Source organism: Melospiza melodia, chromosome 1 (assembly GCF_035770615.1).
Source record: "Melospiza melodia melodia isolate bMelMel2 chromosome 1, bMelMel2.pri, whole genome shotgun sequence".
Classification (NCBI taxonomy): domain Eukaryota; kingdom Metazoa; phylum Chordata; class Aves; order Passeriformes; family Passerellidae; genus Melospiza; species Melospiza melodia.
In genome coordinates, this window is record NC_086194.1 from 81,696,607 (window position 1) to 81,710,340 (window position 13,734).

The 13,734-nt window shown below is 40.4% G+C and overlaps 1 long non-coding RNA gene across 2 annotated transcripts in view; it reads left to right on the forward strand.

Moving 5' to 3' along the window:
- The window catches only part of LOC134429867 (uncharacterized), a 69,038-nt gene that overhangs the window by 10,170 nt on the left and 45,134 nt on the right, over nt 1–13,734 (forward strand). The gene's annotated exons all lie outside the window — the stretch shown is intronic.

The following is a 13,734-nucleotide window of genomic DNA, read 5'->3' on the forward strand; positions in this document are numbered from 1 at the left end:
TCAGTTTTGAAATTTGAGAATGGTTTTAGGACAGTCTTGGCATTGCAACCAGAGGTGATTTCTGGTCTACAGAAATATAGTGGAGGAAAATATAATCTGCTCTCCAGAGCATAAAGCTGCAAAAAACAAGGAGTGAGTGAGAATGATGCTTTCTTGAGATGGGGCTGTGCATTGCATCACTGCAGCAGTCATGCAGCTATTGATTTTGTATCTTCTAAAGAGGTTCAGAGAGCAGGACACAGGTGTTACAGAGAGGCAGATGGGAAACTCAGATCTGTTCCTCACTGGTTCAGTTTTGAAGCCACTGCCTTGCAGATCCCACACAAGATATCTCTGAGAAGATGCAACCATGGGTGGATTTTTGAAGACATAAGATCTTGACAGCAAATGACAAAAAATAAATGTGATCTACAACTATGTTAATTATCAGCCCACTGATATGTGTGTGCTCTGAAATGCATTTGGGACCAAGTACAGAATGAATCTAAAATTCACAGAAAAAGTAATTCCACTTTTCTATAGTTGGAAAAAAACAGGTTTTCCTTTTATTTCTTTTTTCTCTCTCCCATCTTTTTAATCTTTAAATTGTTATAACACCAAGTGAACATTGAGATAAACTGCTGTTCAGATAATTCACTGTCAAAAATATTGAGCATACTTTAGTTGGATGGCAGCAGTAATGGTCTTTTCAAGTGCCTCTGCACAAAAGCTGAGCCTATCAAGATTTTTTGGCAGGCACTGCGTTTAACTTGTCATGTTATATATTGCAGCAATGCAGTTGAGGATCAGTATAAATCAACTTACAAGTCTGGAGGAAATGGGGGAATGTGCTTCTGCAGCCCACTGGCAGCTCAAGTGTCTATCAGAAGGTGGCAGCATCTCAACATCGTTCAGTCCAGTAGGGGGGAAAAAAAAGAAAAAAAAAAAAAAAGGAAAAGAAAAAGAAAAAAAGTCCCCTCAATCAACATGTCCAGAAAGCTGAAAGCTCTTTACATTCAGACAGGATGTACACACTGCTGCCTTGAATTTATGGGTTTGATGAATTTATGCGGTTATGGACAGGCAGGAAGGTGAAGTTTTGATAACTCTTCAGTCTTCTTAATGTAAAAGTGGGAAACGGGCTAAGTAGGTGCTAGAAGGAAGGGAAGTGAAAAATAAATGAGAAAAATGGCCATCCAAAGGGTCAGAAACAGCCCACCTTCCCCCCAAGGGGAATTTTGTGGTAGCTGTGAAATATTGGGCAACAAAATATGTGGTCCCTAATAAATTTTTGGGATTTTATCTCCTACCAGTGTGACAGAGAATAACTCTTTTTTTTTCACAGCTATCACACCCTGTATTGTCAGATGTCATGATCTCATCACAGACTTTGTGGCATTTATTATTGTTTTTTTTTAAAACCCAGCCTTTGAAACTGGGCAATTGGATAGGATCCCCAGTTTTCACTTAAACACCACTATAACCAAAAATAGCATGATTTGAACCCTTGTGGTTACTGGGAAAGTCAAAAAACATCTGCCAAATGCTCTCACAATGTTCGAAAACCAGAAAGCAGAGTGGAAAAAATAACAGAATTTAAAGTAGAAAAAATAAAAATGACATTTCGTAAGGTTAGCAAAAAGTCATGCATCCAAGTGCACTGATTGGCAGTAGAGTGTTGCTGATGGGAAGGCTGGGCCCAGCACATAAAGCCAGGCATGTCAGTGTGTGCTCTGATAGGGCTGGGATCAAGTGCCTGGCTTAGCGCACAGCCATGAGCACAAAATGGTGTTGCTCACTTCAGTGAGATTATTTGCTGATTTACAGCTCAAGTCATTGCTGAACTGAGCTCTTAACTTGCTTAAGGATTAATTCAGTGCCCGGTGCAGTTTGATGGTAAAAATCTGAAAATGGAGTCATCAGTGTCCTTGTAAATTTTTGGGGTTTTTTTTAAACATGGAACTGCCTCAGCTAGCATTTGATCCACTCTGTATAAGGGCGTGGAGTACAATAAGAAATATTTTACTAATGGCCACCACAAGGAGTCCATATGTGGCCAGAAATTGCTACCCTAATACTCAGAGAACCATGGCATGTTATTTTCAATCTTTCTATTTGTGGTGGATGGACACCACAAATCCTGGATGGACAGCAGGTGCCCACCGTCACCACATTGTCACTGTCCTCTTCACTGGGCAGGGGAGAGGAAATAAAATTAAAAGCTTGTGGGTCAAAATAAGGTCAGGGGAAGATCTCTCACCAATTAATGTCATAGGCAAAGCATGCTTGACCTAGGGAAAATTAATTTAATTTATTACCAGTCAAATCAGAGTAGGATTAAGGTAACTAAAACCAAATCTCCTGCACTTCTCCCTTCTTCCCAAACACAGCTTCACTTTCAGATTTTCTACCTCCTCTGGCAGCTGGTTCATCACATCATCTGTGCTGCTCCCTCTCTCTCCGGGAAGGATTCCTCACATTCCTCCCCTGCTCCAGCTTGGGGTCCCTCCCACAGGGAACAGTCCTTCCCAAACTTCCCCAACAGGCTGCATTCTTCATGAACTGCTCCACTGTGGATCCCTTCTACAGGGTACAGTCTCTCTGGAACAGGCTGCTCCAGTCTGAGCTCCACTCAGAGCTGCAAGAGGAATTTCAAATGTCTTCTCACAGAGCCCAGCCCTGTAGCACCCCTCCTGCTACCAAAACCTTGCCACAAAAACCCAGTTACCTGGCTCCAATGAGTTTGTCTCTGAAATCAAGTAAAAAGTGGCAAAACATCTCTGTGCAGTTTAAAGTGGAGCAGTTTTAATTTCCAGGTTTTACATATGAAAGAAAAATGCTAATTTTGAAGATACCTCCCAGTGTATTTGCCTTGGATACACATCTGCAGTGCAATTGAAACAATGGACAGATTACCAGGTGGTGAAAAATTATGAGCGGGGGATTTCATCTTCAGAGGGGATACAAAACCTTGCAGAAACTGAGATTTTTGAAGGCTTAGCACAGATAACTCTGGGCCCAGGCACAGTCATACTCTCAAAAATGGCATCAGAGATTGAGCCCCAGAAAGACTGAATGCCTTTTTTGACATCCCAGTGAGCTGATAGCATAAATGAGGACAGGATTGTGGCAACTTCTCGGATCCAGGGAGAATTTTGTCATACCACAATTTCACATCTCATACTGAACACTCAGCTACTGTACTTGGTAGACTCGGCCAAATACACACAGGTCAGGAAGAGAGCTGGCAGGCAGAGTGTGCTGATTTAATTTTGTTTGGCTTTTTGATGTGCCTTCCTGGAGTTCCTATTTGCTGTGTTGTGGGTTAAATACTTAAACAGGAAATCAGCTCAGAGGACCAGCTGACCATTTCAACCTTGTGGAAACATTTGTCCTTGCCTGCTTCCCAGAACAATTCAAAGAATGCCTTGTTTCTGATACACACAGCCAAAGCAAAAAATCTGTGGAGAATAATTTATGGACAGAATGATTCAGTAGGGTGACAGCAGTCATTCAAAGACCTTGCAGTAGAGATCAGTACAGATAGCTGCACACCTAAAGGTGGGAAGTTCTGCCTAATTTTTGTTTTGTGCTGTAGACAGTCCTCTGAGTGAGTATTGTGCCTGAATGGTTATATGAATCTATTAGCTAGTCATCCATTAGAGTGATGTTCTCAAGATTAATCTAGCCAAAACTTGACATAAATGATCTAGAATGACAACAATTATAAAAATCATTTTACAAAAGAATGACCTTTAACAGAAGAAAAAGCAAATTTAGACTAAATTGATTCAAATGAAAAAAGGCTATCAATGAGAGATATTTGTCTTGTTGTTGTTGCAATAAAAATTTTTGCAATACCATAGTTCCATCAGGCTTAAAAATGCCATGTTTCCTATTTTTGCCAAGATTTTTCATTATTTCTGATGTTACTCCATGCATAAGGAATAAAACTTTATGCATGACTTCTAATGTCATTCTGAAGATCTTTATTAAAATGCATTCCATCATAGCAGATGCATTTTAATTGCCAGTTCTTTTAGTTCAGCTGTGCAGCACTGTTTATATTGCTTTAAATTAAACTCCTTCCCACTAATGGCAAGATCTGTTAGTCTTCTAAAAGGCAATGCATGAAAAATATCAGGATTTGTGAATTAGATGGAAAAAAAATCAGAACTCAATGAAGGCAAAAGTATTTAATCAAGCCTTGAGGAGGTGGTTATTTCATGGCCCCTGTATTTGAAATGTCAAATAATTTTGGTTAAAATTTCTAGTGATTTCAGGATAGACATTTATCTGAGAAAGGACTGTGTGAACCCTTCAGGATTTTGTCTTACATGAAAATAATTGCCTTAATGATTCATAGATATTTCCCTCCAAATCAGTGACCTGACCTGAACTAAGTTAAATCTGCATTTTGGTTGCTTGCAGGTGTCAATTGCTGTAGCTGTACATGTGCTAAATCATGGCACTGGAGGACAAGCATTAGGTGGGGCAACCTTCATTTCAAACATCATGGTCCTCTGTGTTTTCTGAAAAGCTTGCAAAATTTCCATAAGTTGTCTGTGGAAAGGACAAACCCTGTAGGAAAAAAGGCCTCTGGTAATTCCTCCTCACAGGTCTAGAGTGAATCTCTATCTTTTGGGTTTTGTTTATTTTCCAAATACTTGATGCTTTCCCCGGGAGGTCTGAGGGCTTCGCTTATTATCCTAGCTTTTGCACTTCCATTGGCAGCCAATTTGAGTTTCATAGTCCAGATCATTTTAAATGAGGTGTGACTCGGGTAGACTTTCCTGACAGAATACACAAAGAGCCATTTCTGTGTCACTGGGGGAAAAGAACTAAAATATCACCCTTCTCTTTGAGCATAGGCCTTTTTGCTCTCTGTTGACACAAGAGAGGCAAATTGTTGCATTTTACTTGCTTTATGACTTGATTTTTTTAGCTTCAAGTCAAAAGCAAATATTTAAAAGTTGCAGGCCTATTTTGAAAAATGGGACTCCTCAGAGTTGCACAGAAAGCTGGGGTGTGAAGATCATAGTTTTATAGCCTGGAGGAGGTAAAAGCACAGATAGTGCACGTTAGTGTGAGCAGAGCCATCCCATCTGTTACTCACACTCATACTCAGGGAATAGACAATGCTGCAGCAAGCACAAACATTTTTGACAATTTTACTACATATTTTTGAACATCTGATTCTAAGGTCTGACAAATATTGCAAAGGTCACTGCTAGTCAGTGGTAGGGGGAAAAAAAGAGATGTTTATCAAGAGGTACAGGGAAGAAAGACTCTCAAAGGAGTGCTTCTCGAGCCTATGTGGGTTTTGTTTGGTTTTAAATGCCTGCATTGTGTGCCTATGGATCTATCACAGGATGTGTGCTCTTGGATTTAAATCCACAATGGCTGTTAGGGGGCCTGTCCAGAAGCACCAGTACATGATCCTACTGAGTGAGCACCATAATACTCACAGAATCTAGTTTAGAGGTGGAACTCAGCATCACCAAAGGCAGTGGCAAAACCTTCTGGACGATGTGGAAGAGAGTGACTTTAATGTAAATGCTGAACAGTTGCATTACCTGTGCTCTTTGGTGGTGCCCTGAAGTGAAAGCAAGCTGAGGCCTCCTCCAGGGTGCCCTGGTGGGCCGCTTTGAGGGAGCTGGCTTGGCACAACCATCCTCAGCTCCTGATTTAGCCACTGCAGGTGAGAGGTTGGTTTTTTGACTTCACTTGGGGTTTAGAAAGAGGGCTTCTCCACACACTCTGAAATGTAGCCAGAAATGGCAGCATGGTGTGTCTTTGCTCAAGAGCTTGGCCTGCCCTCAGAAGCGGCCATGGTGGCAAGAGAGCAGGTTGTTCATTGACAGCTGTGCCCCTGGGCTGTAGGAGAGATTGCTGGAAGTCTCACCTCCAGTATCATTGTGGGTTGTGACTTTGACAAAGTCCTTCATTTTGAATCAATGTATACAACAATGACCTTCATTATCCTTCATCTCTGGATAGAAATGTGACTAACATCCACCAGGACAACTTATCGCCAAAAAGCTGTTCTTGTTCTCCAAGTATTTATTGACAAATCTAATTTTGAAGCTATTTTCTGCATGCCTAATCTTGTAAGTATACTAATATTCTGCCTAATGTGTTGTTTATAAGCAAACAGATCCATTTTTTTCAGAAGGGCATGAGAGTGGTAAATCTATAAGCTGAAGATGCCTTTTTAACCTGGGCAGTAATACTTAAAGCTTCCCAGAAGTTTCTTTTCGACTGCACCTGGTTTTCACTTGGGTAAAGCTATTTTTTGGCAGAGCTGTGGCTGGTATTCATGAGGACAAGTAAAATGCAGTGAATGCCTACTGTTCACTGGATGGAATTGATAAACAGTAAGAAAGACTTCTGAAGGAAATAAGTAAGTTTAACTTTCCTAGGCTGCATGCCTTAGCATAAGAAGTACAGGAGGGACACAGGACAGCTTCATTCAGCTTTGCCATCCTTAGGTTGGTCCTTGGCTAGTAACGTCCAAGAGCTGTGCCTCCAATCTACCTCAGTAACTAATATGAGGGTAAGCCTCCTTATTTCCACAGCAAAGGGCTGCTGAATGGTAAATTTACCTTAAGGAGGGTGAGTTCCCCACATTGTAGCCCCATCTGCACTGCAAAGTATAATGATACTCAGGTTTCAGGTAGGAGTAATGTTTTGTAGGTCTGTGTATTCTCTGATTAAAAGTGACTGGGTAGAGCTGCTGGCCAATTTGCAAGGCTTTCTGCCTGCTGTGTCAGGAGAAGTCAGAGGCCATCCACAGCCAAAGAGCAGCCCCCTAAAAAGGGCAGTGTAATCTTCAGCACATGATTCTATTTGCATACATTGGGACGGGTGGCAGAATTGCTATAGCATGGGAGGCATTACTGTAACACAGTGTTTCCCACCCACTGGGAGAAAGATCATGAAATATGGGGGACTGAAAAGCCAACAGTTTCTTTACAGAAGTTGGAGTCTGTCTGTAACAATACTGGTGGGATTTGCTCAAATTTATTTTTAGAAATTCATGTTCAATCAGCTCAATATTTCTACTAGGAGAAAACAAAGCAGCATAAATCTGAATTTTTTCTCTCTTTTGGCAATGGATCCATACACTCATTATGACTTAGTTGGCAGGAATTTTATTTCCAATATAGATGAGAGGACTACTCACCCTCTTTTCCAAATTCTGTGTCTGCTGGTTTTTTTGCTAGGTAGTACACTTTTGTGAGCTGAGAGGATAAAAGCAATAACTCAGTGAAGTGGGCAGCAGCAATGTGGTTAGATACACAAATATTCCCCTTCCCTGAGGGGAACAAAATCCCTCTTGATCTGTCTGAGATACAGAAGAACCAAGTATCTGTAACAGTAAACTGTATGGAAAGGTGATATATACATATAGTATGTGTATATACTTTCTATACACTCTGTGCTATATTAAATATGTATATGTATATCTGTATTATTGAGGCAACTGAGCAAAGCCAGGAGTCTAGTGTGGTTTCTGTCTTACAACAAGTTAACTATAACAGGACATCAGTGCATGGCCCAGTGCCTTATAAAAGTCCTAAGCTGGATCAAACCTCAACTAAACTGTTCTTTGTGAACAATCCTGTGGAACTGTCTGAGGTACAAAAATGCCTGGTGGCAGACTTGGATAAGGAGTTTGGTTGTGCCATGACAGCTGCCCATTTAAGTGTGCTGCAAGAGAGAGTGAGGCATATCATTCTCCAGGCACATGGCTCAGCACCATGCTCCAAAATTCCTGGATTTTATTTGAGAAGGGATGTTTTGTGGATGAATGAAACTGCTGCTGTGGGGAATATAGCATCCTGCAAGGGGAGAAAAGGGAGCTTTATTATTGCCTAAGTAGCAGCGGTTTCAGGGTGCCTGGGGACCTCTGGAGGATAGGCTTCAGGCTGAGCTTGAGAGATCATTGCAGATATAAACTTGCAAACAGAAAGCAGTGGGTAACCATAATGATGTTGCTTTTATCAAGTCATGGATGGAATAACTTCCAGAATCAATGTTTGGGTTAGGCACTTTGGCCAGGAGGGGTTGCATGTCAATTCTGGTCTGCTTGAAGGAGGCCAGAATAGCTGGAGAAGTGATGTACAAAGCCTGGGAAGCTGCTGTCTCTTCATGACCAAGGCACAAAGTGCAGCATGCTGCCAGTGCTCTCTCCTTCTGGGCCCTGGTTCTGCCTTCTCTGAGTCACTCTCGGGGCTGTATTTATTTACTGTAAGTCATCTTTGTCCTTCATGTCTTAGAAATGTTTTTATCATCTGGAAAGGCTCTGTGCATGATTTCTGGATGACAACTCCCTTGCAAGAATTATGTTTTATTTACAGCCACTCCCAAGTGGCAATAGTTTTAAACAGACTACCTACCTCACAACAAACACAAGCTCGTTATGTTTTAATAGCAACAAATCAATGTCCTAAGAATAAAATTTCAAGGAGTTCCTTGAAGAAGACATGAGCAGCTGTCAGAAAGCAGTTTAAGCTTTTGAAAGTTAAGATGCAGCTTAAAGCCTGTCCCAGGAGTAGAGAATGGATTTGCTGAGGGGAAACACCAAATCACCACATGAAATGTTGTCCCAAATGAAGGCCTGGTTTTTGTGGTCTCTCAGACCTCATAACATCATTGGGAAGCTCATAAGGTTTGAGCACTTGTGTTATGCTCAGTTCTCTTCACACATGCAGATGAGTTTGGGGGAAAGGGAAAACTGGCCAAACTAAGACCACAAGACAGTAACTTTCATCCAACAGGTTAAGGTTTCCACTTGCACCTTTCCTCCTGCATTAACATTTTATTAATTCAACACAAACTGCTCTATCTTCAGGATGCCTAAAGCACAGTACATTTGAACACATGATTAGATGTTAAGCTGCCTCATATCACTATCACCGGCATTCAGAAAATGAAAACTTGTTTCTAAAGGGATTAAAATTATTCCCATTGATTACTTTCTGAGTGAACTTAGGAAATATGTTCTTGTAAGAGATTTGTCTCTTATATTGTTGATATTATTATATTATTTGTCTCTGCATGGCTCAGATCTTACACATTGGAAATGCTAATGTAAATGTTAGAAATGGTGTTTCTGCTCATTTTACCTCTTTCTCCACAATCACTGATGCCACAGGGCCCCATACTGCCCCTCTGTCCTGCTGTACTCTCTCTGTTTTCAAAGCCCCACGATGCTGCTTGTTGTGGGCATCACACACTGAGCAGCAGCAATGTTGATCCCATGGCAGGACTGGCTTTAGTTTAGTCTCTTTGTGGTCCTGATGTGTACATTCCTATTCATGTGCTCTTTCTCTGTCAGACTGTATTCTTCATGGTCATAGCCAAGCCTCCCAGCAAGCAGATATTGTACAGGTCTGATTTCAGCCGCACAAGTTAAATAAGATTTTTCTCTTCAGTCTGTCTCTTCACCAGCAGAAATAGCAGACTATTCTCTTCTGATCAGTTGTTGCATTCCTGACGGTTTCTTTCCCCTTGATTAACTGGAGCAAATGTCTAAAGTTACTGGGGAATAAACAGTTACCATTTGTCATAAGGGCTGTCATAATGGGTCCTGTGTGTCACTTAAGCTGATGCATTTTACCTTGCAACAGAGGCAGATTAACTGCTTAGCTAGACAACTTTACCAGGTTCATTGACTGACCAAACTTTGTTAAGCTGCTGTAACTGAGATGTAGCTCATTTATGTGGCAGAGTCCTCAACTCCAGTGCGAGTGTCCAGAGATGTGTGGTTAGCACCAGATAATTTTGTTCAGAGAAAGCATCTCTTTGTATATGTGTGTGGATGCTGTAGCTCTTTCCACAAAGTTAGGATAGAAAGAAGAGGCTTGAAATATTATTATTATTATTATTGTTATTGTTGTTGTTGTTGTTGTTGTTGTTATTTTAACTGGATTGGGGAGAGGGGGAAGACTGACAATAAGGAAGGAAAGTAACAAAAGTAGAAGCAGTAAAATAATTATACACCTGCCAATTCTTTTCTTTCTTGTTAAAGACTCACCCATCTTTTTGTCTGTGAAAAGTTCATTTAAATCTGTCTTTCCCATGCAATAGGAAAAAACCCAGTTCATTCAACAGTATAATACAAATCCCAGAATGTTTTCAAATTTCCCTCTTTTGTGTGTTTTAAGATTGACAGCTATATAATTAAGCATAACAAAGACAGAAAGGATTTACAAGATTTAGCACAACTTGAGCTACTTGGGGCAGCAGAGAGAAGGAAAGTCAGTGGCAGATGCTAAATGAATCTGTGGAGTCACGCATAAGAGGTGTGCAGACTCAGTTTGAAGCACTATTTTAAGGAAGGAAACCATCACAGCCATATGAACCAAGCATGGCCAGCAATCAGGTGCTGATGGCAAGATCCAAAAAGTGACAGTGAGTGGAGGAGTCAGCCTGGTGATCCCGATTTGCAGAGATGTGAGCAACCCCTCTTCCTGTACCTGCAGCACAAAGCTCCAAAGCACTGGTCAATGCTTCCAGGGGCATTTTGGCAGTGGCTTCTGCATCTTTGTCTTTCCTAAGCCACAAGGTGTGTAGAGATATATTGAAAACGTGTTCTGCTACATTACAGTCTGTCCTGTTCCATGCTATGCTTTCCATCTTGGGTGGAGAGGGTGTACCCATCCCATTAGGCCATATCAAGATCCAGCTCCAGATTAAATCCAGTGAAAAACCTGCTTCATGAACTTGCTTTAGAGAAAGGAAAAAAGTCACTTGTCTTCTTGTGGCTGTTTCATTCCCTTCAGAGCCTGAAGTAGGTGATTAAACAAATCTGGTACATTTTCAGAAGTTCTTCTACTTGACTGAAAATAAAATATGTAGGGATTTGTGGCCAAAAATATAAATATGACAATAAGAATACAATTTTTAATTATTGGAAAACAACCTTTTTGTTTCCTGACTAGACTAAGTATTCTGTTCCAAAGATGTTCTGTCTGTTCAGTGTTTTTTGAAATAGAAAAGTTGTGAACCCAAATTAAAGTGTCATTCCTGCTTCTTTGTGGGAACTTTCAAACTGTTATTTTGCTATCTGAAAGTCCCATTGAGTTAATAGATATAGTTAAATCCTGTCTAGACAAATTTCCATTGCTTTAAATTCCATTTGAGCTTAATTCAGTTTCTAATGCTGAAATTCTATTGCTGAAATACAATAGGGAAAGCACAGATGAAAACATGTGGCATATCTTTGCCTCTGTGAAAACATCTGAAACATACAAGACAGTGGAAATGCTGAGTTTTTATCTGGATATCCATGGATGCTGCCCAGAGTAAACAATTTTTGTTTCTTTTCTTATTTTCATTGTCAGGCATTAATTCCACCTCAGAGTAATTCCTTTTAAGTTCAGAGGGGAAGAGGACCTGAAAAGCTTAGTAATATATTCCCTGTTCCTTTCTCATTCCTCTCACATTGCTGTCCTCTTAACTTTATATCATTATATTTTTTTATGTCCTTCCTATGTACCTCAGAATCAGGCACCTGTTTAATCCCCTTACAACTGCTGCTACAAAAATTCCTGTGCATGGAATGCACAGATGCCTGTGTGCTGCCAGGATGGATGGGCTGCAGACACAGAATTGTCATCCCATGTCGTCCTTGGGAGCGCTCCATGTGCTCTGACAGCCTTGGCTTCTTGCCAGTGCTCAGCCGATGTTGGGAAGCAGGTTGCTCTTTCTCTCTCTCTTTAGGATATTTTACCCTTGCCACTTTTGCCATTCTTCCTGGGACTTAAATAGTGATGGGACAGATCTGCTCTCCCGTGGTTCCACTGCTCTGGGGCTGCAGCTGCTTTGGTGTCTGATAAGAGAAAGCAGCCATGCCTGTGGCAGAGCCTCATTCCTCACCTGCCAAAGGCGCTGCAGTGAAAGGACTGGAGGAAAAGCTGGCTCCACTGGCTTTGCACCAGGAATGCTGAATCCAAACAGCTGCAAATGGATTTGAGACCTTTTTCTAAAATGACCTGTTACTGTGCCTGTTACATACAACTGATGTAGGCAGACATCTCCAGAAACTTCTTGGCTTTATCATTTAACTTGATTATGATATTCTGAAATTAACATTTTGCAATCATGCTTTATTAAGATCATTATATCCTATAGCAGGCCAAATACTCCATTAAAAAAGAAAATCCTTTTCAAATGACCTAATGAATTCCCCAACATAATTAATGTTTCATTTGAGGCTAGCCCAAAATATTTCCAATACTTAACATTTCCATATGTCAAAAAAAAGGAAAAAGAAAAATTAAAAAAAGAAGAAAATTGATCCATGTAGCTGCCAAGCACTGGAATAATCAATTCTATCTATAAGGATCTTAACTTGAAGACATCATTTGGCCATGGTGTGTGAATAAATAGAGATTGAGAAACTTACAGATTTTCTCATAGGAAAGCTTTGCTTATGGTGATTAAATATCAGCCTCATTGCTTTTTCAATAAGGCTTTGGCTGCAAAGTCCCAGGCACATTTGATAAAGTTGTTATGACCTATTCTTCAGAACCTCAGAAATTACTTCTTTAGGAGGAAAAGAAGCGATACTGGAACAAGATGTTGGTTACCTCTGCTAAAACTGAGGCTTTTGTGTACTCTGAAATGCGAGATTTGCTCTAAATTAAATGTGTATTACTTTCTTCAGTTCCAGCTATGAGTTGCAGTCCAACTGCTTGGGTAATCCAAAATATCATTATTTTATACACAGCTATATTGCTGCAAAGGAATGCATCACAGCTGCCAGGTCTGACTGCTGGTGATTATATCTGAAATGGTAGAATTGAGTCAGTCATAGCTGATAATTGATATCGTAGTCAGCTCCCTAATCAAACAGCATGTCTACACAAAATTCTTGTTCACCCTCAACAAATCTGCATTTTTCTCCTAAATTCAAACAGTTCTCTGTATCAGTCACTAGAATTACAGTTTTATCATAGTGGGGAAATGGGTAGTTATCTGTCTTTGACAGAGCAGAGGAAACACAATCTGTGGGTTTGCAGACTCCGCGTGTACCATGCGCAGTAGCATGCACGTGTTGTAGAAAGTTCTAGAATCTAAGGATGACTCATGAAGAGCACCAATACAAACCTAATTAATGCAGAAAGGAGAATCTTCAGTCTCAGTAGCAGAGGGTGTGTTCTTTGATGCCAGCAGGACTGTCTGTTTTCTGCTGTACTTGAGCCTCAGCAGAAGCTGAGAGCAGCAGTGGCCTTGTTCCTCATGATTCTGAGAGGGCCTGGACAATGTCCTACAAGTTGAAGAGTGATGGGCTTTGTCAAGAACATTGAAATATGAAGAGCTTTTAAACATGTTACCATCATGCCAGTAGTACTGTGACATAATAAAAAGAAACACAGACAAAACAAATCAAGAGAAGAATGAAAAATAAATTTTAAAACTCCATACTTGCAAATACACAATGACCAGTATGTCCAAGCTGGCAAGCCAAACACTCTTCATGGCAAAAAAGTAATTTTATTGTAAATAAATTTTCAAAGTTTTACTTTGTGGCCTGAAAAGTTCTATGTTCAGTGGACCCAAAAATCTATTATTATCACTTCTTATGATTATTGTTCTAATGGAATGATCAGGCATTTCCTAGAACAGTGCTAGGGTAAAATCTGTTGCCTTCCCTGCTTTGTCCGTGTGTTCCTTTTAACAATTGTTATGGCACGGAGCAGAAGTTTTAGTTAATCTGCCTTCCCTTCAATTTTTAGTTAATCT